At 41.8% G+C, this 23,475-nt stretch overlaps 1 protein-coding gene and 1 long non-coding RNA gene across 23 annotated transcripts in view; both read right to left on the reverse strand.

The window, feature by feature from the left end:
* Window positions 1-23,475, reverse strand: part of MAGI1 (membrane associated guanylate kinase, WW and PDZ domain containing 1) — a 680,038-nt gene that overhangs the window by 493,208 nt on the left and 163,355 nt on the right. The window lies entirely within an intron of this gene.
* Window positions 1-23,475, reverse strand: part of LOC141585385 (uncharacterized) — a 118,601-nt gene continuing 95,126 nt past the window's right edge. Inside the window, exon 2 of the long non-coding RNA XR_012518811.1 lies at window positions 1-23,475. This exon is cut by the window's right edge and continues 28,129 nt beyond it. This is a non-coding gene — a long non-coding RNA (uncharacterized LOC141585385).

Genomic DNA, 23,475 nt, shown 5'->3' on the forward strand with positions numbered 1-23,475 from the left:
TTTATTACCTTATTTTCTCCCATACAAGGACTTATGACTACTATGCTATTTCCTTATTTGGATTTTGATGAGCATTAGTGATGGAATGTAAGCTTGCAAACTAAATCAAAGAAAATCTGTTAGGCTGCCGGGAGCAATGGTTCATGCCTGTAATCCCAGCACTTTGGGAGGCCAAGGAAGGTGGATTACTTGAGGTCAGGAGTTCAAGACCAGCCCAGCTAAAATGGCAAAACCCTATCTCTAGGGCTTTGCCCTAGTTTGTATACTGCACCTGTCATCCCAGCTACTTAGGAGGCTGAGGCAAGAGAATAACTTTAACCTGGGAGGCAGAGGCTGCAGTGAGCTGAGATGGTTCCACTGCACTCCAGCCTGGGCAACAGAGCAAGACTCTGTCTAAAAAAACAAAACAAAACAAAAACCTGTTAGGCTAACATGTATACACACATATACGATGGTAGCACATGTTTGGAAATATTTTCAAAAATATCCAGGCAGAAGTCAAATGTTTACGTTCAGTAACACAAAAAGTTTAATCAAAGAAATTCTGGAACATATGCATCATAAAGAGAAAGAGACTGCATAGTTCTGATCTGCAAAAGAGCAAGAACAGGGAAGAATTTGAGAGGAATGTGGATAAAGGCCAAAAGTTGAATCATACGGGGAAAGTTTTTAAGTAGGAATAAAAGCAAACACACTGAGCTACAGGTGGGAAGGCTCAAGGAATTGTAGGCCCAAGACAAACCTGTCAAACCAGGAAGATACCTGATAGAGCTGTAAACAGCCTAAATACCAAGTTAAGTTCATGCATCATCACTACCTATATCTGCCCTCCTGCTTGGCCCTACCATAAGGAAGAAATCATTGCTAAGGCTATCCTGCTGGTGGTTTCCACAAGGTAACAAGGTAGGTGGCGATGGAAGTACCGCAGCTGTCCAGGATGGGCACTCTGCACCTGGCCAGCATCACTTTTGAGCCTCCCCAGAAAGGAAGAGGAAGGTAGTGAGTAAACATATCTTACTTGTTACCATTGCTCTCACATTGTGTTTCAGATGGTGGAACAACATGTGAAACTCTACCCAGTAGATAAACACTAGACAGACGTGTGTATATACACACACCTCCATTACCATAAAAATGTTCAAAGACACACTTGACACCAAATTTTAAGTAATTGGCAAAGCATAAGAAAATATTTGTGGTTACTACTCTGAGACACATCAGCAGCATCTCCGTTAAGTCACAACTCAAGATTTAAAAATAAGTCTTCAAATTAACGACAATCCCTAGATAGCCCAACTCAACATGATGTCATAAACAGCTTGACTGGAAATGTAAATATCATCTTGGCTTGTGTGATACAAATAGTTCTACAAGCACATGTTTAATGCACTGATAGGTGAATTCCCAGTAGGGCAAAGATAAGATCTTAATTCATTCACTTATGCATACCTTGTGCTGACGAAATGTTTAACATGAGTTCCATCCCTCAAATGTTTCAGTATCTAAAGTCTAAAATGCACATCATGCTTTTCCAAGCTGCTGGGAAGTTCGCATGTATCAAAACATATTCATTTCTCAGTTCTGCCCGTAATAACTTCCCCATCAATTTAATGTTAGGGAGACAAGCAGTAAATTTCTGGATCAGTAAGTAAAACCCAAGATGTCTCCAAAAAAGGGCAGCTGAATGCAAGGAAACAAAAGCAGTTTCTATGCTTGTAAGACCATATTTTATTAAATGATTTCAAAATGCTTTCCTCTGCTTGATGAATTTTGCTGCTAACACTCAATATAGAAACCTTCCTGGGAGAAAATGGTTATCTCAATCAAGAAATGCCCCTGACAGGCGTGGTAGCTCACATCTGTAATCCCAGCACTTTGTAGCGGATTATCTGAGGTTGGGAGTTAGAGACCAGTCTGGCCAACAATGGTGAAGCTCCATCTCTACTAAAAATACAAAAAAAATTAGCAGGGTGTGGTGGCACACACCTGTAGTCCTAGTTACTCAGGAGGCTGAGGCAGGAGAATTGCTTGAAACCAGGGAAGTAGAGGTTACAGTGAGCAGAGCTTGTGCCACTGCACTCCAGCCTGGGCAACAGAGTGAGATTCTGTCTCAAAAAAAAAAAGTGCCCCTGACAAAAACAGGTTAGCTATGTAAAAAGTCTAATCTTTTAAACTTTAAAAAAAAAAAAAAAAAAAGAGATAACATGGGGAGAAATGACAGATACAGGTGAGGGGAAGGAAGGCAGCAAACCACACTGCCATGTGTGTACCTATGCAACAATCTTGCATGTTCTTCACATGTACCCCAAAACCTAAAATGCAACAAAAAAGAAAAAGAAAAGAAAAAAGAAAAAAAGGAAAAAAAAAAAAAAAAAAAAAGCATCAGCTACTCAGGAGTCTGAGATGGGAGGATCCCTTGAGGTCATGCATTCCAGACCAGCCTGGGCAACATAGTGAGACCCTGTTTCCAAAAAAAAAAAAAAAAAGCAAAGAAGTAGCAGAAAGAAACAAGGAGACACGAGTACATGCAACACACTTTCTCTTTTCACTCAAGGATTTTGCTATCCCAGTAAATGTAACAGTGCTTTGTACATACATCTTTGAAAGATTAAGTGAATGAGGCAATAATGTTCATCTATCTTTCCACAAAAATCCTGAGTTCTCCTCAAAATCTCTGAAATTCCCATGCCAGCATCTCCACAACTACCATTTCCATGTGATTAAAATAAACAGCCACCTTTTCTGCAAGATGGGTAACTTTGCAATATATTCACAGAAAAGCTCAATGCTGTTCTTACAAATACCACTCAAGGAAGTTTTGTTTGAAAGAATTTGAATAAAATGTCCCACCAGAGGGTGCTCAGCCAGTGGGTTTTGCAAATGAGGCACACACCTAAAAACACAGCTAGTCTCTGTCACCTAAAAGAGTTGCTGTGGCCTGGCTCATCTGGTAGCACTGTGACTCACAGTTCCCACAAACCTCCCAGGGTACAAAGGCATGACAGATGGTCACACTGCTGAAAGGGAGATTCCTACTAGAACTCCACAACCAAAGGGAGAAGTGTGGCACCTCTAACCAGCATCCTCTAATCAAGGGTTGCAAACTCAAATGTCTACAGGGACAAGGAAGGTAACATAAATAAGTACATATAACAGCTGCTGGGTATTATGCAAGAGAGAATGGTGCTGGCTGCACCTTCAGCCACACCTGAAGGATAAAAATTATTATTTAAACTCTGGGCTGATTAAAAAAAAAAAGAAAGAAAGAAAGAAACTGCCCAAATCCATGGGGGGTGAGTTTACAGCCTGAAGTACTTAGCACCCTAACCAGCCCACAGGATGTGCCCAGTAAAAGATGCCATTATAAGCAGGAAGCCTTGTTGAGTCCACAAGAGAGAAAAAGACTTGTGAAATGTTTGCTTAGCGATCTGCAGAAAGAGATAAGCAGTACTAAAGAAGGGAGAGGAAATGGCTTGGTGTGATGGCTCACACCTGTATTCCCAACCAGAGGGTGGGACTGAGGCCAGGAGTTTTAGACCAGCCTGGCAAGTTAAGACCCCATCTCTACAAATAAAATAAAATAATTTTAAAAATAAGTAAAATGGCCCAGCAGAGTGGCATGCACCAGTAGTTCTAACTACTCAGAGGTTGAGGCAGGAGGATCACTTAAGCCCCAGAGTTCTAGGCTGCAGTGAGCTAAGATGAGAACACTGCACCCCAGCCTGGGCAACAGGTGGCAAGGGAGTGGAGGGGAAAGAAGGAAGGGAGGGAGGGAGAGAGAAGAAAAGATAAAAGAAAAGAAATAAAATTAGAAAGAGGCAGATAGCACATGTAGATTTATAAGAACCAAGCCCGGATAGGCCACAAAACCCCATGGATACATAGGCTTGGGTAAGGAAAAGTACCATGTCAATACATTGGCTTGGGTGGGGAAAAGCAAATGAGAAATGAAGCCTTTCATTCATATGTATCCATTCATTCATTCTTTCCCTCATTCATGCAACAGATAGTCACTAGAAGCTTCTCGCATGCCAGGCACCCCTGGCTCTGGCCTGAGGACATGATGTTAGACAAACACAGAACTCTTCCAGAGCTTACTGTGTCCGGCACTGTCCAGCAGAATTTTCCTGATGATGGATGTATTTTAGATCTGCTTTGCCCTATATGATTGCTACATGTGGCTACTGAGCATTTGAGATATGACTACTGCAACTGAGGGATGGGGGGGTATTTTATTATGTTTAATTTGAATTAATTTATATTTCAATTTAAATAGTCACAAATGGCTAATGGCTACCATAATGGATAGCAAAGGTCTAGATAGGGTGTCCTAGCATCGCCCTCTGGTTAGGGAGAAGAAACCACAAGAGGAATAGAAGACTCCAGAAGAGTAGAATGCAGGTTTTACCTTCCTGTATACTCACAGCTTTTTGTACCAATCAAGTGCACAGCTTTTCCATTACTGCCTCCTCCAATCCTGTAACATACCCTCCTAGACGGCAGAAGTTAAAAATGAACGGCAGATGGTGATAAACACTCAACGTCCTACTCAATAAAGTGTGACCAGAGCACAGAGTCAATGAATTCATGTGTCTGATCCAATCTAACCCAAACTGCAACGCTGCCCAATGCTGTGTCCTTTCCTCACATCCCTGCCTAGAGAAGGTCACTGGGTGACACAGATGCTGCAAGACTACCGAAAACAAAAGATTCTAAGACAACACACCAGGCTTTGCTCCCCTCCATTCTGACATATCTCCAGATGAACAAGTAAGGACATCACGTGCTAAACCTCAATGTCAATGGCAATTTTTCAAGAGGTCAGTGTGTGCCCTCCATACTGATGCCTGGGACACCGAAGTTGGAGGCTGATGATCTTAACCATCTCTGCAAAACTACAATGGTCTCTTGGCTCCAGCCAGCAGCATGAACTAAGAGGACCTTGTCTCTCCATGGGAGCTTCCAGGCATGTTCAAGTTCATGGGATGCCCAACAAAAGGGGAACTCAAATGGCCCATGGATCCCGACTTCCCTTCCTCTTAATCCAGTGACATATTAGAAACTGTCAACTAACCTACCAGAAACACAGGAATCACATTAAAACCAACAGAGCATTACATCCCTGTTTACTTGACAGCAGTTGGCCAGCTCCCACAGCAGTAATGGGGCTTACTGGGGCTCACAGCCACTGCGCACACACAGGCTACACCTGGCAGAAAGGCAGCTCTTCTTTCTCAATAGGAGGTGGCGTTTGTTCACAGGTCAGTTGCCAGAGTCATGGTCAGAAGCATTCAAACAGGAAACAGAGCTAGTCTTTATGAGGACTGGCAAGCAGTTTCCTGGAGAAAAGAAGCATGAGAAAGTACAGGACAAAAATCTAGGACTGGTTCAGATTTTATGAACCATCAAAACACAGAAATGCTACCAAGTAATGTGACTACAGAGATGTTCTATTCTTCACATTTGAAAAAGTTAAAAATTGATAAACTTTTGTTCATTATCACCCTATGATTGCCTTCAAATCAGAAGACTTTCTTAGCTATTCTCTAATTTACACCTGCTAATCCCTGCATTACTCCAGCCAGAGCAGGTATCATCGGCCCCAATTCACACAGGAGAAACAAGAGTGGGTATCCCGCTGGGTCACAGAGTCCAGGGTCCACAGCTAATAGCTCAGGCTGCCCTAGCAGAGATATTTGCCATAACATACTGTAGGAAGCTAGTCAGCAAAGCTGTGATTTTTAGCTGTTTTGCCAAGTATATTACCTCTTGGAAGACCTTATAAAGGTATATCAACTTCAGCTGCTGTCTTTGGTGAAATTTTGACAACTGCTATGTAGTAGGAAGCTAGTCAAATCATGCTGTAGTCTGCCACCTGCATAGATGGGACAGACACAGGAGGACCTGCTTTACCTGCGTGACATTCGTTTCAGGGGGACGTGGTGAAAATACCTCTTAGACATTTAAAAAGTGGCAGGAAGGCAAGAAGGAATGGAACAAATGGATCTAACCACATAATGTTTAGATGATTAGGCAGAGATTCATGAAAACTTTGTGTTTTAAATAGTATTCATTCTAGCCTGGTATGTTCCTTGTCCCTGTAGTCCCAGTTATTTGGGAAGCTGAAGTGGGAGGATTGCTTGAGCCCAGGAGGTTGAGGCTGCAGTAAGCCGACATTTCAACACTGCACACCACCCCGGGGGACAGAGAGACACACGGTCTCAAAAACAAGCAAAAACAATCAACAAAAATGATGTTAATTCTAAAATGATGCTAACAAATATAATATTCTAATAATGGCCTGAGCATAAATGCCATCCTTACCATCAAAAAAACTCATGAAAAGCAGAAGTTTCCAGAAGACTTCAGAAAGAACTCACCGCTTCATGTTGACATAATACAAAGTGATGTTGTGATTTACAGAGCTAACCAGAATGATGAGGAAAGGGAGCTCAGCCTACCAACTATGACACAAGCCAGTTACAGAGACAACAAATCAATGGGTCTCTGCTGGATTCAACTAATTTTTTCATCTCATAGATCTGTGATTCTGACTGAGTAATGCTATTAATACATTGGTAAAAGATAAGAACCAAGATTTTCACAGTTCAAATAAAAGATAACTAAATAATTGCTTCTTCCCAGAAAGAATTGAAGATTCTTTTCCTTTTAAATCTGTTGTACTCTTTATCTCATCATGGGATCTAATTACGAATATCTGTCTTAAGAGGAAAGGAGGAGGAAGATAGCATTGTAGCCAGAAATCTTTGCATTTTAAAACCACCAATGACCTGGTCTTCTCATCTCTGCAAAAAATTCCTCATCTGTGATGACATGGGTAAAGCCATAGCACAATTTTCAGTAAGTATTTTACACTCCAACTGCATATAAATTAAAATAGTAATAAATCGAATCCCATTTTCTGATTGACTTGTATTATTATTTCACAGTTAATTCCTCTTCCTTTCTGAATGAGCTAACACCAAGTTTCTCTGTATCCACCACAAGTATAATTGGAGTCATCAAACTTAAAGAGCAAGAAAGGGAGGGATGAAATGAAGGGATCACATTCACACTGAATGCCTGCTATGTACCAGACATTGTGCTATGTGCTTCAGAAATGCTAATACTGGCCAGGTATAGTGGTTCATGCCTATAATCCCAGCACTGTGGAAGGCTGAGGTGGGCAGATCACTTGAGGTCAGGAGTTTGAGACCCACTTGGCCAACATGGTAAAACCCTGTCTCTACTAAAAATACAAAAATTAGCTGTGTAAGGTGGTGCATGCCTGTAATCCCAGCTACTCAGGAGGCTATAGCAGGAGAATCACTTGAACCCAGGAGGTACCTAGGCAACAAAGTGAGACTCCATCTAAACAAAAAAAAAAAGCCAACATTTATGGGACATCATTGTTTTAGCTGAGCACCTGTACTAGGCCCCTATAAACCAGAAAAAAACAAAACTCCATTTAGCCTGGAAACACTCATGCTAAATCCCACATGATCAAATTAAAACTTTAAGGAAGGAGGGCTGGGAGAGGTGGCTCAAGCCTGTAATCCCAGCACTTTGGGAAACCAAGGCAGGTAGATCACTTGAGGTCAGGAGTTTGACACAAGTATGGCCAACGTGGTGAAATCCTGCCTGTACTAAAAATACAAAAATTAGCTGGGCATGGTGGCACCACTCGGGAGGCTGAGGCAGGAGAATGGCTTGAACCCGAGAGGCAGATGTTGCGGTGAACTGAGATCATGCCACTGCACTCCAGACTGGGGTGACAGAGAGAGACTCCACCTCAAATAAAAAAAATTTAAAAATAAATAATTTTTAAAAATTAAATAAACTTTAAGGAAGCAGACAGATCCCCAAACAGGCCAGGTTTTCTTGAAAACAGGAGATTCCAGTCTACCTGAGTCAGCAAAATACGTAGGCATCCTCTGCTTTAATCCTTACCAAAAGTAAACCTATGCTAACCGATCGGGTGTTTTCTCTATTGTTCTATTTCCCCATACCCACTTAACAAAACCTGCTGTTCTACTACTGCCCAGAGGGAGCCCTTATTCCATTTTGAAGGAGGCTGCTCAGATTCATGAATGGCAAATAAAAGCCAATTAGATCTAAAACTTAGTTTACTGTAATTTTGTCTTTTGATGAATATGTGACTATATTTAATCCTTATATTAGAACTGCAGACAAGAGTATTGATAGAGCCATCTCTACAGATAGAGACACAGAGGCAGAGTTGATCAGGGGCGTGTCAGAAGCCACTGCGCTGGGCAGCCCACATGTTCCCCTCCCTCTGCACCTACTAAAAAGAGGGACAGGTCCTTGGGGTGTGCTGCAGGGATTTCTGGGCACCTCTCCAACAGGAGCCATGGGGATCTGCCATGGTGGTGGCATGCTCAGTGAGGTGCCAGAGAAAGGTCCCCTAGGATGATGTCAAGAGTCTGTCCTCCCCAAGGCAGCCAGTGCCACTGAACAGAATCCATGGGGGAGAAAGGCAGGATGTGTGCAGTGGGTTTACAGTGAGGAATTTTCCCTCTTCTTCCATTTCCCCAGCTTCTTTGAGAAGGGAGGTTGTCCTTCAGAGATTCAAGCCAGGTCTGGCATGACAAATACATTTGTCAAGCCATTTCAAAGTAACAAACAATACTGAAATCATTATTTTACCCATTATTTCTAGGATAACACAGAGAATTTAAATAAGAAGGGCAAAGGTTTTTCTTTAATGAAGGTTCTTATTTTCAGCAGTATCGCCGTGGATGTGAGAGGGATAGCCACAACACAGCCTTTGACCTTGGGGCCAGGGTCACACTCAAATGTACCAGTGACAGAAAGCAAGCCCCCCTCGCTCTAGCAAACGGTGCAGGGAGGCAAGGAGCTGTATTCCTAATCAGAAGTCACAAAGCGGAAACATGGAGGGTGAAGAGGGCTGTTGCAAATATTTTGTTTGCCAAGAAAATGTTTGTTTCATTTTTAATCAAGTGTTGAATTTCATATGCCAGGTGTGTACTCTCTAGTCCAGCCTCCACCCCACCCACAGGTTCTGACTCTCTCAGCCAGGCCAGTGTCACTCTCGAGTTACGCCCTCGATGGTAAAGATTTGGGGTTTGCAACCCCTGTATTTATGGGGAGAAAAGAACAAAACCCCTTTCTACACAAAAAGTATTACCCCTCTTACTAATACCTCTTGTGTATAAACTGCTGAAACTGGGTATGTTAATATTGTCATAGGGAAAATAGACTCCACAGAGATTATTATACATAAAGACTGATAACAGTGCACCATGAACAGAGAAGAGGGAAGTCCATCTTTGTTCAAGAAAGCAATGAAAAGTTTCAGAGTGAGGGGCCAATTGACCTAAGTCATAACGGTGAGTGGGAGCCTGCAGAGAGAAGGGGGATCATGTGAAAAAGACACTCGTACAATGAAGAGCAGAGTGACTCAATGGCTGAATCACAGGCACTGGGCCTTCAGTGTCCCATCTAAAATGTGGATTTAACTTTTCTTGAGCAACCAGCACGGAGCAGCCAACAAAAACCCTTATAAAGCAACTTATTGAGATATTAGCGGGCATGTGCAGTCCACAGTCCTAAATCAGGGCCAGGCATAAGATGGCAGATCTGGAACAACCGGTAGGACCTCTTACACAGAAGTCACACAGAGCATGCCCTGTTTCTCTAATTGGCACCACCAGGCTCCCAGACCTGACATCTTACACATCTTCAATTCTTCCCTTTGCATTATGTCTAATGAGGCCCCGTCCACCTCAGGTAAGACACGGTTCTTTTATTTACCTTCTATTCTTTATGAATACTCAGAAAAATAACATTGCCTAGCAAGAGGCATTCATTAGTGGTTAAGAATCCCAGCAATGGACTAAGCCTGGGACTGAAAATCCTGGTTTTTCTCTCAGCAAGCTCCGCCATAAGCTCAGTTTTTTCTTTTATAAAGTGGGAAAACAGCAGCACCTATTCTCCTACAGTTAGTGTATATTAAGTATTTAACAGCACCTGCCATGGAGTTTGTACTTAATGAATGTGAGCCTTCATTAATCTAATTACTCATGCCTTCACCATGTGCCCTCTTCCCATTCTGACTCTGTGTTTTGTTCCTCTAGGTCATTCTTAACACCAGCATCATCACAATTAACTTGTAATAAATAGCAGCACAGCAGGATCTACCACTCTGTTCCTCTTCACCCTGCACCACACACCTAGCTTCTATGCCACAGCCTCATGTGTAATGTGGTGGGACCATGTAACTGGGTTCTATAGCTAAGAGAAATGTGAGCTGAAGTGACATGAGACCATTTCAGGCTTGGCTTACAAAACACTTCATGACATTCCATGTTCTCTCCCCTTCCACCAGCTCATTACAAGTGTGCATAGCATCATGGAAACCACATGCTGAAAATGTCAGGGCCACAAAATGGCAGAGCCTAGAGCCCTGAATCACCACTTGGAAGAGAATCACCTGCTAATTAGAAACACCTCTTTTGGACATTTAGTGAAGAAAACATAAATTTCTCACAGGTTAACCCACAGAGGTTCTGGAGTTTCTCTGTTAGAACAGTTAACATTACCCTACTTTCTCTATTCTCTCTTTTTTTTTTTTTTTGAGACGGAGTTTCGCTCTTGTTACCCAGGCTGGAGTGCAATGGTGCGATCTCGGCTCACCGCAACCTCCGCCTCCTGGGTTCACCTGCCTCAGCCTCCTGAGTAGCTGGGATTACAGGCACACGCCACCATGCCCAGCTAATGTTTTGTATTTTTGCTAGAGATGTGGTTTCACCATGTTGACCAGGATGGTCTCGATCTCTTGACCTCGTGATCCAACCACCTCGGCCTCCCAAAGTGCTGGGATTACAGGCTTGAGCCACCACGCCCAGCCTCTCTTTTTTTTTTTTTTTTTTTTTTTTTTTTAAAGATGAAGTCTCACTCTGTCGCCCAGGCTGGAGTGCAATGGCACAATCTTGGCTCACTGCAACCTCCGCCTCCCGGGTTCAAGCGATTCTCCTGACTCAGCCTCCGGAGTAGCTGGGATTACAGGTGCACTACCACACCCAGCTAATTTTTTGTACCTTTAGTAGAGGCAGGGTTTCACCATGTTGGCCAGGCTGGTCTCAAACTCCTGACCTTGCGATCCACCTGCCTTAGCCTCCCAAAGTGCTGGTACTACAGGCATGAGCCACCGTGCCCAGCCTCGTTTCTCCATTCTTAAATATTTGATATATTCCCACTATCTACAGAATAAAACCTGACCTCCCAAGCACGGCATTCAAGGTCTCCCCTAATCCAGCCCCAGCTACTTTCCAAGACCATTTCTCACCATGAAGCCAGTAATGTACCCAGTACTTTCCATAAGTACCAGGCATTCAGAAACCTTCCCAATCCTTGAAATCTCTGCTCTTAGAGTTCCTTCTATCAGAAAGTACCAAATTCCTGAATAGTTGACAAAATTTGGATCAGTCTTCAAGGAACAGTTCAAATACCAACTCCTCTGTGGAGTTCATGTGATACTGGTTACCGTCTGGCTACCAGAATGGACAGACCATGCTCACTCCTTTACTTTAAGAGTATAGCTTATGATATTATACAGCCAACTGTCTCTTTGTATTGTCACACTACTGAGGACTTCTGGAGAGAGAGCCTAAGAACCTTTCAATTTCATATGCTTAACTGTTAACACACTAGCTGGAATAAGAAGGAATTTGGTAAATGTTATATAGGGTAAATTTAAAAATCGTAAAGAAATAAGAGCACATTCCATATATCATTAGATAGTATACCCAGGCATGACTACTTGGCCTCAAATATCTATCACAAAAGTGAGACTACTTCCTTGGTGTAATTTATTTGCAGGTTAATTACCTTTGTCGATAACCCTGGTTGACATTTGCAAATTTGGATCACTGGACACAAGAAAGACAAATGAGAATGTTGACAAATTCAGACAGATCCACTCCACTGCTAGAGTAAGAGTTCAAAGCCTCTAATCCGCCCATCCAAATTGATAAAACAGATGAAAAATCAGCAATAATCTAAATGCCACCCAAAATGACTTCATACATAAATTATGGCATATCCATGAATTAAATATTATACATTTATAAAAATGGATATAGTCCCCTCTTTTCCTCTCCCAATTCTACCTCCACATCTTAGTCTTCAGATTGTAGCTGAAGTGTCAGTTCCTTAGAAATCAATCCCCTCTACTATGCAACCCCAGAGTAATTTCCCTCAGAGCTCCTTCACGTGTATTGTATAAATGATTATTGTCTGTCTACCTACTAAATAAATGACAGTGAAAAGAATGTTTCTCTTTTTTAATTGTAAATAGGGTGAGTGAATGAATAAACATTTAATGGAATTTGGAACAAAATGAAAAAAAATTATTATTGTAAATGAAAATAAATTAGGTTACATAATAGCATGTATAGCATGATCTTATTTTGTAAAGGAGGAATGTTAGACCCCTCTGTTAACCTAAATAAACACAGACACACACAAAGACACAGAGCAGTGTATCAATAAACAACCTATATAACCTGAACTCTGGAAGATTCTTCACCAAAAGCTCAGCACTAGATTTTTCTCGCCAAGGTTGAAAGGATCTATGTGGAGTGATAATGAACTTATTCAGGAGATTCTAGGCTCTTCTTTATCCCTGGTACAGGCCAGGGTTAGTTTCCTACAAAGTGAAGGATGGAATGGACAACTTTTCTAAACGTAGAAGAGGTGGCCTGTTTCCTTGCTTTGTTCACCAACTACAAAAATGGCAGCTGCAATGGGGAAGCCTGGGCTGTGGAGGCCATCTGTCAGCCACAGCAAGATGGCAGACTCCATGACACATGCCACACAGCTATGCCGGCTACATCCAGCCCTGCACAGCTGCATAGCAGAATCAGGAAAAAGAGCACTTTTCATTCCACTTTCCCAGATTGAGCCGGCTCACTACAGAGAGGAGAAGGTGAAGAATGGAGAGAGGAACAAGACTCTGCTTCCATAACTCTGCCACCTGCCCTCAGGCTGTGGGAGGAACACCAGGTGGTTCTTCATGGCTATTCACCAGAAATATTAAACTAATATGGGAGTCCTCCCTACTCACCCTGCCACTGTTCAAATCCAGACTACAGTCACAAAATGAAGATTCTACTGAGGCTACAAGTATTAGCAAAATCAAGATTTTTAAAGGCTGGCAGGGATAAAGAAATATATGCAAATATTTACCATTATCAAAACGACAAACATTAAGCAGTACTCCTCTTGAAGACTATAGATATCTACATCTGTAATTATGCCATACACATACCTACGTAAATACAGAAAGGGTTTATATAACATACAGATAGACAGTAAGCAGCACTCCGCTTCAATACTGTATATATGTACATCTGTAATTATGCTATACACACACCTACATACATACAGAGAGATTCTATATAACATACAGTAATGTTCACCGAAAAATCAGAAGGAAACTGAGACAGCAAAAATTCATATTCTCTGCCCTTTGATGGTACAATTTTCTCTTAGATTTTTATCAAATAAATAGTCTAGGATGTGAGGTAATATAAAAATTAGAAAAATCCTAAATGGCACCTGTTAAACTAAAGAAAAAAAAAAAAAAGGAAGCACTGATGATGTGCTCACACCTGTAATCCCAGCACTTTGGGAAGATGAGGCAGGCAGATTGCTTGAGCTCAAGAGTTCAAGACCTGCCTAGGCAACATGGTGAAACCTCATCTCTACAAACAATACAAAAATTAGCCAGGTGGTGGCACATATCTGTAGTCCCACCTACTTGGGAAGCTGAGATGGGAGGATCACTGGAGCCTGGAGGCAGTGGTTGCAGTGAGCCAAGACTGCACCACTGCATGCCAGCCTGGGTGACAAAGTGAGATCCTGTCTCAAAATATGAAAAATAATAATAATAAACACTTTGTTTTTGTTTTTGTTTTTGTTTTTGTTTTAAGACAGAGTTTTGCTCTAGGCTGGAGTGCAATAGCACAATCTCGGCTCACTGCAACCTCTGCCTCCCAGGTTCAAGTGATTCTCCTGCCTCAACCTCCCAAGTAGCTGGGATCACAGGCATGCACCACTACACCCAGCAAATTTTGTATTTTTAGTAGAGATGGGGTTGCAGCATATTGGCCAGACTGGTCTCAAACTCCTGACCTTAGGCGATCCACCCACCTCGGCCTCCCAAAGTGCTAGGATTACAGGTGTGAGGTTCCATGCCTGGCCATACTTTGCAAACTTTTAAAACCACAATGCCAGCAGCTGACATGGAATGATGTTCATGACATATGATTGAGAGAAAAACAGATTTTAAAACACTATGTACTGTTTTGATTCAATTTTTAATGTAAACATATAATTTACAATTAAGCAAATGTAATAAATGAATAAATATATAAATATGAACTATAAATATATGTAAATTATACAAAATAAATATATACTATATGTGGAGAATAACTGTGGCTGGGGGAAATTGTTGATATTTGCTGCTTTCAATTTTTTTTCTACTTCTTTTAACAGAGAGGGTCTTGTTTTGTTTCCCTGGTTGGGGTACAGCAGTGCAATCATGGCTCACTGCAACCTCAACCTCCTGGGCTCAAGTAATCCTCCCACCTCAAACTCCTGAGTGCCTAACTTTTTTTTTTTTTTAATCAGATGTGCATTTAAAAGGAGAGAAAAAAAGCAGTAACACAAAAAGCAATCACAAAAAGAAAAAGGAAAAGAAAATCCTAGGCTGGGATTTAGAAAAGCAGGTTGATATAAAATCTCAGCAGCCTTTTTGAGCAACTGTTCATAATCCCTCCCACCTAACCACTACCTGATCCCACCAAACACAGAAAGACCAGGCAGTGACAGACTAGCCTGTATAACCTGAACTTTGGAACAAAAGAGCTAAACAGATGCAGCACCTCATTTATATATACACACATATATGTATATATGTACGTGTGTATATATATATATGTATGTATCTATGGCCATCATATGAAGTCCACTGTGGGTACTGCCTACTAAACTTTTCTTACATTCTCCGTCACCTCCCCTCATCCCAGAGTCTAAACTTCTGTCTTCTAAGGTTGACTGTTTCCTAATGCACTGCCATGTTCATCAAATGAGCCACAGGGAAAAAAAATGTAACTTGGGGTCCCTTACTAAAAGCAAAAAAAATGCAGCTACTCGGTGTAAACAGGGAAGAAGGGAGGAGTCATGGAACAGTGGATGGTGGAAACTGTGGTCAGTCAGTTCAACTGCTGCTGTCCCGGACAGGATGTGAAATCAGCAGCATACACCTAGCTTCAGATCTTTTTAAAGATAAGCTGAAAACCCAGATATCTGAGAAATCTCTCTATTTTTCAAGTGTCCATAAGCATGCCCTTGGGGTGAGTTGCTTAGTTTCCCAATCTGGAAATTGGAGATAATAAGAATATGTCTCCCACAAGGCTATTGTGAAGTTTAAATGAGTTGATCTATCCAGAATACTTAGAAAATTACCAGGCCCACAGTAAGCATTTGTCACTCGTCATCATCATCCAACCACCAGTATCCACAGGCCACCAGTTTGCAACTCCTGGGCTGCTACTACCTGAGGGCTAGGGAGTCCCTGAGGGTGAGGATATGCTTCTGCCATCTTCATCTGTTTAATCCCTGGCACAGCTGCTGGCATACTGTTGGCAGCAGCTTTTTCTAAATACATCAATCAATTGTAGAACAATTCCTAAAAAGTTAAGCTCCACAGCACTTTACTGGCATCATTAGCCCAGATCCCCCTAACTTCGAAGGGTGTGAGTGGGAGGCCAGGCATGGTGGCTCATGCTTATAATCCCAGCACTTTGGGCAGCCAAAGTGAAAGGACTGCTTGAACCTAGGAGTTCAAGACCAGCCTGACAATATACAGACACCCTGATTCTACAAAACAATTAAAAATTAGCCAGGTTTAGTGAGCCACGCCTGTAGTCCCAGCTATTGTAGGGGCGAGAGGATATGCTGGTGCTGAGGTGGGGGGATTACGTGAGTCTAGCAGTGCAAGGCTGCAGTGGGCCATAGTCTTACCACTGTACTTCAGCCTTGGCAACACAGCAAGACCCTGAATCAAAAAGGGGTGGGAGTAGGGGTATGAGCAGGCTGTGCGATAAGCATGATAAGACCACATCGTAGCCCCCAAGGAGCCCTGTCATTTACTTTGCTTTCTGAATTCCACTCTGCATGGGAGACTCAGGGTCCAGGAGTCTGAGGAGGTGTCAGGTCTAAGGAGTAAAGGAACAGATGGCAGTCCCAAAAGTGCCTCCTTGTAACCACGGATCTATCAGGAATCCGCAAGCTGCTCCTCCCTGCCCTATCATTTGCTTACAAATCTGCCTGCTGAGAAAAATCCCCATGAGTTCTGAGGGTCCATATGCTATTCTGGAAAGTTGGCCCTGTTTTGGGTAGACAAAGAAAGACTGTCCTGTGCTTCCCTACCACAGCCTCTCTTCTGGCATACGTTCCGGTACTTTTAAGAGACTAACTGCTATCACAGCCATCTTACCAGCGACGCTTGCCTTGAGGTAAAAACCTCAAATGATCCCACAGACTGAGGATGGATGACAGTGATCACCACTGCACAGTACATACTTAACATGTGTGAGATCCCAGACTAAATGCTGCCAGCAATCTTTACATCAACCTTTGGGCTAAGGATGCATATTCCCATTTCACAGAGGAGGAAAACAAATCTCAAAGAGATGACACAACACACCAAATGCTGACAAGTAGAGCTCAGATTCAAACCGTTGTTTGACTCTGAACAGAGGGCCTGCCCTGACTTCACCACATAACCTCCTAGACAGACTCCTTGCACCCTGGAAAAATGCCTCAGTATCTCATTTTATCAGTTATGGGGTATCACAAAAGCACTCAGCATATATCTTTGGGAGAATGATTACCCACATCCAGTCTTCCCTGCTCTTAACGCCGATGGTCAGCATGATTCCCTTGAGTACCTAATTATATGCTGGGGAATAGCTAATCTCCCTCAAAAAACCACAGGCCATTAGAGGACAAGGGTGACAAGAACCATTCCTACATTACCCAACTCAGCAAAGACTTGTTAAATGAGTTCTTAAATAATTGTAGCTAGATTCTAAGACAAGGGAGCCTTTTTGAATACTTTGCATATTTTTCTGAATTCTTGACTTGGACGAAGTTCGCCCTCATCACCCCATGTAATACTACCACCTGCTACTTGCCCGGACATTTTCAACCCTCTGACCCTGCCCTACTTTTTCCTTTGTCCACAGCCCTTATCAACTTCTAACATACGTCATAATTACTAATTGATTATGTTTGTATTGTATCATTTATCTTACCCTACCTGCCACCCCCACTGGAATGTTTAGATCCCAAAGGCAAGACCGCTTTTTAACTGATGTATTCCAAGAGCCTGCAACAGAGCCTCGCACAAAGTAGGCACTCCATAAACATTTTTAATAGAACTGAAACGAAATGAGGATCCTTGCCGCTTGGTGTCTCATATTCCTCACCTGCAGTTAAGCGGTTACGGTGCTGCTTATTTCATGAGAGAGGGCAAGAGACACATGTGCAGCACGTGGCCTATCACTGGCACTCAGTAACCATTCAGTGCATCTCCCCTATTCTTTACCCTAGAAAATGAAATCTGCATTACATTCTGAACCTGGCTTCATAGCTCAGGCCATTGATTACTACCCTCAAGTTGTTTCTGAATCTGGGAGAGCTGTTCTTCATTACATGCAATTCCTCCTTAGAAAGAGCAATTTGTTCTAAATGGATGCTGAGCACTTATTTCTATCATAGACAGGAGCATATAATATTGACAAATGTGCATAACGATCAGTAAACAAACATGGGAAGGGCAGGAACTGGACTTAATTTAATAGGCTGCCTAAGCACTGAGATACTTTTTTTTTTTTTTTTTTTTAATTCCAGGACCCAAGGTCAATTCAACACTGGAAGCCTGGGCCTCCAACAACACTTCAGTTTCATTCATTAAGTGAAAGAGGAGGACTGTCCAAATGATAGGAAAAGTCTATGTAGCAATGACCTATTTCTGATCTCCCCACAGCACCCTGATCTCTTCTCTAGGACCTAGAGGGTATGAATCTATCTACCCCCTGGCCCCAGCTCCATGAATGCACTAAGGCAGTGACTGACTGAAATGAGAAAGAGAGGAAGAAAGGAGGGGGAAAAGGAGACAGAGAGGTAGAAAGGAAGGCAGTAAGAGTCGAATCAAGTAGAGAAGAGGGAGAGAGAGACGGAAGGATGGAAGACAGAGAGAAAAGCACTGGAGAAAGGCAGCCTGGGGAGGGATAGGGAGAAGGGTAGAGGAGAAGAAAAAGTAGGATTGCTCATAGTGGGATTTTACCATTTTAGTGAAAAAATAAATGAAGGAAAAATAAATGAAAAAAGACTAAGACTTTTATACATTTCTTTAAGTGTGAAAACATATTCAGGCCAGGCGTGGTGACTCACGCCTGTAGCCCCGGCACTTTGGGAGACCCAGGTGGGAGGAGAACTGGAGCCCAGGAGTTTGAGACCAGCTTGCACAGTAAACTGAGACTAGACTCCATCTCATATACATATATATAAAAATTGGGGGGTTTTTTGAGAAAGGGTCTCACTCTGTCATCCAGAGTAGAATGAAGTAGTGCAATTATAGCTCCCTGCAACCTCTACCTCCTGAACTCAATCAATCCTTCCACCTCAGCCTCCCGAGAAGCCAGAACTATAGGTACACACTACCATGCCCAACTAATTTTGTATTTTTTGTAGAGATGAGGTCTCACTATGTTGCCTAGACTGGTCTTGGACCCTGCACTCAAGCAAATTGCCTGCCTCCGCCTCCTAAAGTGCTGGGATTACAGGCATGAGCCCTCATGCCCATCCTAACATTTATATTTGTAAAACAAAATATATAGACATATTCAACCAGGTAACACTGAATGCCTCACCATGGGACCAAGTGTGAGTTGAAATTGAGGTTTGGGGGTGTAGGAGAGAAGAATGCATGCACTCTTTCTTCATGCACCTGTGTAATTAATGTTTGACTTGCTCCAGGACTGGGATGGCATGGCTGCAGCACAGCCAGCCAGCTGAAAGCCCAACACTGAGAGAAGCAAATTTGGGAACTGCTGAAGGGGAAAGAGAGAAAAATAACTGTGGAATTCTGGGTGCTTCCCAGGAGGCCAGTATTAGAGCTTAGAGGCCAAAGCACTCAGCAGTCAAGAGCTGGCATGAGGCCAGTACAGCTGGAAACACAGCAGGTAGAATGAGGTGGAGGGAAAGATCAGGCTGGGGGACTTAAAGTTAGGTGAGGATGAATCTCAACTACTCAGCTTTACCTCTATGCAAAGTTTTCTAGTGAATGCTGGGACAGAAACTCAAAACCTTGCCCTTCAGATAAGGCTAAATATAAAAAGAATTTTTCTAAGTTTCCTTTCTCCTTCATGCCACATAGTCATTGTCCCTTACTGGACCAGCCCAGAAAGCCCTAGATGAATCACTGGCTAGTATTCTATTCTGCCTGGGTGGGTAACAGTCCTCCACCTGTTTCAGTCTATAAACGAAGACACTCTTTCATGTCTGTCTGCCTCCCAGTCTTCTGCAATCAATACGTTGGTGTCAACTTATCAGAGTTCTCGCTCTACTAACTAACCAGTTGTGTGACCTGGGGACATGTTACTGACCCTCTCATACTTTCACATTCCTAACCCAGAAAACTGAGAAAATTAACAGAACATAGCTCATGGGGTTGTTGTAAAGATCAAATTAGATAATTACATTAGCACAGTGACTAGCAATGAAAAGTCCTCGGTAAATATGAGCTGTTACTTGAAGGCAATGCTTCATATACTGCTCACAATCCCTGTAATATAAGTGCTTGTTATCAACCCTGTTTTCCAGGTGATAAAAATATGGCTCAGAGTTGACATAAGTTTTCTAATGTTAAGTAGCTAATAAATGGCAGAGCTAGAATTTGAATCCATATTGAACATGTACATACCCAACTAATAATTATTTTGTCTCCAACTCTTCCTCTCCACTTTCTTCCCTTTCTTTAATACACACTAGCCTGCCCTCTTCCCCGATCTACCTTCATCAACTTGTCTTCCTCTTTCATGTCTCCAACCTGCACACACTTGAGGCCACAAACACACACTCTAAACACAAAGCTGGGAATGAGATTAAAACAGAAGAAGATACAAAATCAGAACCCACTGGCAGTGTCTTCTAAAGCCAAACAAATGAAAGAAAGGAGTGTTTATGTCTACCAAAACACTCAGACAACAATAAATAAAGCAGCTTTATCAAAAATAGCCCCAAACTACAAGCTACCCAGATGTCTGTGAATAGAAAAATAAATATTTTACTGTATATGCATGTAACTAAATATTATACAACCAATAAAAATGAACTACTGATACACATAAGGGTTCTGTCTCCCAAACATACTGGACAAACTGAGTCAGACATAAAGGAGTACATACCACAGTTAGTTTTTACTTATTTTAAATTCATGAACAGGCAAAACAAATATATGGTAACAGAAGACCCAGAACAGTGCTGACCTCTTTAAGAAGAGAGCACTGAGTTGGAAAGAGCACAAAGAGCTTCCCAGGGTACTTAGGATGTTCCATATCTTAATCTGGTGATAGTTACAAATGAATACCTCGATTAAAAGATCAAGAAGCTGCACTTAATATTAATGTACTTTACGTATTCTAGACTTCAATTCTAAAAAAAGAACAAAGGTCATAAAAATAATCAGAATCCATATCACTGCAGAAGTTTCCAAGCTTCTGGGGCAGCAGCCAAGATGGTGGGCTTTGGTGCTGTCCACAGATAAAGTGCTGATTTGTCTCTTCGCTGAGACCTCAGATAACCTTGTGTATGACAAGGAGAAGGAGTAGATCAGGACACATCCAGTGACGTCACAGCCAAGTACATCTGCTGCTCTCTGGACCCACAAGAAGCTCTCAGGCCTGCAGAAGTTTGCAGCAAAAGCTACAGCACAGCTCGTCCACAGCTGAGCTGCTTGTGCTTACTCTACATAGTGTTCTTGTGATAACCCTCAAAGTTAATTCCCACTGCATACTTTCTGGCATATCTGATGATTTTTCCTTGGCACATTATGGCACTTTGGTTCTCTATCTTCTCCAAGGCTTCATGCCTCTAAGATGTTTATTCCCTCTGATCACAAAGGTTTCAGACAAAGGAGGACTGCTGAAATCCACTCATTTGATTATCAGACATGTTACTACATTATTATATTATCACATTTTGTGGGAGAGAAGGACAGCATGTGTGGAGACTGGACAATAACAGTGTGTCAAGACTTCTGCATATTTGATTTCAACACAGGTGCCAGGAAAATTCAATAGAAAAAGAATCGCCTTTTCGGCCAGGCATGGTGGCTCATGCCTATAATTGCAGCACTTTGGGAGGCCAAGGTGGGTGGATCACAAGGTCAGGAGTTCGAGACCACCCCGGCCAACATGGTGAAACCCCATCTCTAATAAAAATACAAAAATTAACCAGATATGGTGGCAGGTGCCTGTAGTCCCACCTACTCACGAGGTTGAGGCAGGAGAATCATTTGAACCTGGGAGGCAGAGGTTGCAGAGAGCTGAGATCGCACACTGCACTCCAGCCTGCAAACAGAGCGAGGCTCCATCTCAAAAATAAAAATAAAAAAAGAATAAGAATCACCTTTTCAACAAATGGTGCTAGGACAACTTCACATTCACATACAAAAGAATGAAGTTGGGATCCTTTCCTATGCAATACACAAAAATTAACTCAAAATTAACCATAACCTCAAATTAAAACCTAAAAACTATGAAACTCTTAGAAGACATAAAAGTAAATCTTCAAAACCCTGAGTCAGGTAAAGATTACTTAAATAAAAGCACAAACAAAAGAAAAAATAAATATATGTGTGCTGTATATGATACCATCAAGAAAGTAAAGATGCAGGTTAGGCGCAGTGGCTCACACCTGTAGTCCCAGCATTTTGGGAGGCCAAGGCAGGCAGATAGCTTGAGCCCAAGAGTTTGATATTTGCCTGGGCAACACAGCAAAACCCCATCTCTACAAAAAATGCAAAAATTAGCCAGATGTGGTGGCATGCACCTGTAATCCAAGCTATTCAGGAGGCTAGAGTGGGAGGATCGCTTGAACTCAGGAAGTGGAGGTTGTAATGAGCTGAAATCTCACCACTGCACTCCAGCTTGGGAGGTAGACTCTGTTTCAAACATTTTTTTACAAAAAGGCCTCAGTTTCAAATTAAAAAAAAAAAAAAGTAAAGATGACCCACAGAATGAGAGAACATATTTAAAATCACACATCTGATAAAGTACTTGTATCCATAACATACAAAGAACCATTACTCAATAATAAAAGACATATAACGCTATTTTTAAATGGAAAAACCATCTTAATAGACATTTTTCCCCAAGATGATATACGAAAGACCAAATAAACACATTAAGAGCTGTGCAACATCATTAGCTAGGAAAATACAAGTGAAAAACACAAGATCAACTTTATAAAGGTTTGATTGGCGTACGAAGACAAGTAAGTGCTGTTGATGATGTGAAGAAACTGGATCCTTCATACACTGCTGGTGTGAATGTAAAACCATGCAGCTGCTTTAGGAAGCAGTTTGGCAGTTGCTAAAAAGTTAAACAAAGAGTTTCCATTTGAACCAGCAATTCCATTTCCAGGTATGTATCCGAAAGAAATAAAAACATATGTCCACACAAAAACCTGTGTATGAATATCCATAACAGTATTACCCATAACAGCCAAAAGCTAAAAACAACCCAAATGTCCCTCAACTGACGAATGGGGAAAATAATGTGTATCTACACAATGGAACATTATTTAGCCATCAAAAGGAATGAAAAGCTGGGTGTGGTAGCTCACATCTGTAATCTGAGCACTTTGAGAGGCAAGAGGCTCGCTTGTGGCCAAGAGTTTGCGACTGGCCTGGGCAACATAGTGATACCATGTCTCTACAAAAAATAAAAAACAAAAAAAAAATTAAAAAATTTAAAAAACCAATGGAATAAAGTACGGATACATGCTGCTATATAAATAACACTGAAAATACTATGTTAAGAAGCCAGTCACAAAAGACTTCACACTACAGATTACATTTACAGGAAATACAAATAGGCAATTACAAAAAGACAGAAAACAGATTAGTAGCTGCCTAGAACTTCACAGTAGAGGAGTGATACAGAAAGGATAAAGGGTTTATTGTTGATATGATGAAAATGTTAAGTTAGACTTCAGAAATGGCTGCACAATTCTCTGAATATATTTAAAGTATGTAGTTGTAAACTTTATATGAGTGATCTGTATGGTATTTGAATTACATCTCAACAAAGCTCTTATAGATTTCAGAAAAGAAATAAATCAAGAAAAAGAATA

This window comes from Saimiri boliviensis, chromosome 8 (genome assembly GCF_048565385.1).
Source record: "Saimiri boliviensis isolate mSaiBol1 chromosome 8, mSaiBol1.pri, whole genome shotgun sequence".
Classification (NCBI taxonomy): domain Eukaryota; kingdom Metazoa; phylum Chordata; class Mammalia; order Primates; family Cebidae; genus Saimiri; species Saimiri boliviensis.